This window comes from Myxine glutinosa, chromosome 6 (assembly GCF_964187855.1).
Source record: "Myxine glutinosa chromosome 6, kmMyxGlut1.1, whole genome shotgun sequence".
Taxonomy (NCBI): Eukaryota; Metazoa; Chordata; class Myxini; order Myxiniformes; family Myxinidae; genus Myxine; species Myxine glutinosa.
The window spans coordinates 45,254,576-45,258,221 of NC_136266.1; positions in this window are offsets into that span (position 1 = coordinate 45,254,576).

The following is a 3,646-nucleotide window of genomic DNA, read 5'->3' on the forward strand; positions in this document are numbered from 1 at the left end:
GCTTCACCAAAAACTAATCAATTCTTCCTTATCCCAAGGGCAATCATCCCACCAACTTTCATCCAAATCCGTTCAGAACTTTTCCAGATATCTTGTTCACAAACACACAAACATACGAACACACACACACGCGGACGGACACGATCGAATGCGTTACTCACTGGCGGGAGTAATAAACCTGAAAATCGCAGAGCCAGAACCAGAATTATTTATTTGGTCTGGGAAGCCCATGCGAGGTTTCTTCTTCTCAGACTCTCACAACCCTGGGTGAATATGCGATCTTTTTTAAAAAAAAGTTGGAATTTTGCCAAATCTGTTTATTCAGTTTGCTAATATACCTCAGCTATTGACAAATCTAGAACTAAGTCTTTATAAGTTCATCAAATTCTGACACCGCGAATGACATTCGCTGAGCTAAATGTTGATATCTCTTCTGAGGTAAAAAAAAAAAAAAAAAAATTTTAAAGCATTATACGTATCAAACGATACATTTTTTAAAACTGGGAAAACTAATACACACTTTGGTGGTTTTAAAATAACAGAATATATCTTTATTATAAATAAAAAAATGAACATTGAAGATGACGCTGCTCACAAAATACACCGCTCTAACGCATAACCACGAGTTTAAACTACATTTACAACAAATATGAAAACTATTTTCATATCACAATGTTAAATATAGAATATATAGAAGATAATGTTTAAAAAAATGAGCCCTATCTTCCAATGGTAAAAATATCCTTCAAAAAATTCCTGGATCGGGAATAATATCCTGAGCTTCACCAAAAACAAACAATTCTGCCTTATCCCAAGGGCACCAACTTTCATCGAAATCCGTTCAGACCTTTTCCAGATATCTTGTTCACAAACACACGAACACACACACACACGGACACGAGTGAATGCATTACTCCCTGGCGGGAGTAACAAGGTGTTCGTGACTCCTCCCCGTGATCTTGACGAATTGCAGGGCCATATTCGACATGAAGTGGATGCTTTGCGCAATGACCCGGCTATAGTGAGGCGAGCAGTTCAGGCCATGCTCCGCCACTGTGAGCTTTGTGTTGAAAGGGGAGGTGGACATGTTGAAGGTGTGGGGGCATAAAGGCCAATCATTCCTGAGAAAAGTTCACATCTGACGTTCATTTTGCACCAATTATCTTGACTTTCATCGATTAGCCAAACTTGTAAAAATGCGATTTGAAATGGGCATTTTCAATGAACATGTACTCGGTCATGTGTGACAGCAATGATGCATGGAAGGTATCAATGGAAAGCTGAGGATCTCCTCCTAATTAGTAAACCACCTGTAAATTGTCAAAATAAATAACCTTTGCATATTAACCCCTTGAATTCGGATTACCTTTTTTTTTGATACGCACTGTACGTATACAGTATTTTTTTTTTTTTTTTAGGAGTCGCGGAAGGCGAGAGAACGAGGCCATTCGTAGGGTTCGAAGTTGGTTTATTCAAACAGCAAGATCCAGCACACTCAAAGCGAACGGAAGTCAGCATGCTTACATAAAGCCAAAAGCCCTCTTCGGAGGGCGTGGCTCCGGCAACCGCGCGTGCGTCACGTCCGCTGTCCGCACAACCAAAAGTCCAACAGGCCCGTGCGCGTGTGTTATGCCCAAATAAGGTAATGGTTACCTGCACATAAGGTAACCGCCACAATATATATATATATATATATATATATATATATATATATATATATATATACCTCTAAGACTCTCTAAAACCTTAAGGCTCTTGAAGCCCCTAAGACCATTGAAGCCCCCAAGAACCTTTAGACCCCCTAAACACTCCTAAGACCACTAATGACCCCCCAAAACCCTTAAGACCAAAAAGACCCTTAAAGCTCCTAAGACCCCTAAGACTCCCCAAATAACCATAAACCATTTAAGACACCAAGACCCTTAAGACCTCCTGGACCACCAAGACCTCGAAGACTCAAAAGACCGTTCAGACTTTATATGTTTTATGTGTGAGTTTGTCTTTTTGTGATCATTGTTAGCTCTTACACGAGCCTCGATCTTGTATACAAAAATAAAATAAAATAATAAAGAGACCCAAGACCACGAAGACTCCCCAAGACCCTTTAGACCCTCTAATACCACCAAGAGAGACCCTTTACACCCATTAAGTCCTTTGAATCCCTTTAGACCACTTCGACCTTAATACGAATTAGACCCCTTACTTCAGACATCAACATGTTATTTCAGACATGCTAGATAGCTTGGACCCATAACCATTCAGAGCTTTAGACCATATATTCCCTTTTAGCCCCTTTTGAGATGAGACCCTACAATTTTAATGGGATTTTGTCAGCCACAAAGCCTACAAGGCCACTCGAGGTGGGGGGTAGTCTCTCTTGGAATGTATCCTTTTAGGTGTACTCCATGCAAACATCAACAGTGTTCTTGCAAAACCCAGACGATGCTTTTTGAACGATTAACCAACCCCCCAAAGGGTAGGGACCCTGCTATTACATAATACAAAGTACATTTCGACATTTTAATTATGTAATACTAACAGAAGTACAAGGTGTTGCCGGGCGGGGAGGAGGGGAGGGAGGGGATGGGAGGGGGGAGTGGGGTGGAGGGGGAAGGAAGGGGGGGAGAGGGAGGGAGGGGGAGAAGAGGATGGGAGGGGGGAGGGGAGGAGTGGGGGGAAGGGGAATGGGGGAGAGGGGGAGGGAGGGGGAAGGGGAGGGGAGGGGAGGAAGGGGCAGGGATGGGGGAGGGGGTGGGGGAGAGGGGGAAGGGGAGTGGAGGGGGCGGGGGAGGATGGGGAGGGGGAGGGAGGGAAGGGGAAAGGGGGAGAGGGGGAAAGGGGAAGGGGAGGCAGGAGAGGAAGGGGGTTCACATATATGCTGGTGGGTGAATGGGGTGAATGTGGCGTTCATCACGTTTCTGAGTTAAGTGTGATGCAGATCAGGAAGAAGAAGAAGCCATACTACCAACTTCGTACACTTCCGGAATTATTTGATTTATTTGTATTCAAATGTCTGGTGATTGTTTTGTATTTATTTATGCGAATGTGTACTTGTATATACCTGTCATTAATTTAAAAAGGCTTCGGCTCTTTCGAGCGATTTCTTTTTTTTAACTCCAAAAAAACGATCGTTTTTTAATTTTTTTATTATTATTATTATTATTATTTTTGGCCTAAAACACTCCCAGGCACTCACTGATGAACCTCTGAAAGTTTGACGAAGATCCGTTCAGCCATCTCTGAGAAAAATGGCGACACGCAGACAGACAGACAGACACACACAGACACACACATACAGGCAGACAGACAGACACACACACAGACACACACAGACAGGCAGACAGACAGACACACACACAGACAGACATCTCTCTTATATCGTAGATTAATATTTGAAATTATTTGAAAAATGCTGATCATATTCCGTTTGTGGAATTTCCTGAAAAAACCCTCAAGCTATAATCCCAAAGCCAAGAAGTTTATATCCCAATTTAGAATTCCTTCTTAAATTTCAGGTAACGAAGAGATCATTGATCATTGTATTTGGGGTTTACAGCCATATACGTGGACACAGACAAAATACCCAGAATGGGCCGCAAACCTTGCGTGGTCATGTGATCTCGAATAGTCATCTTGTCCCGCCCTA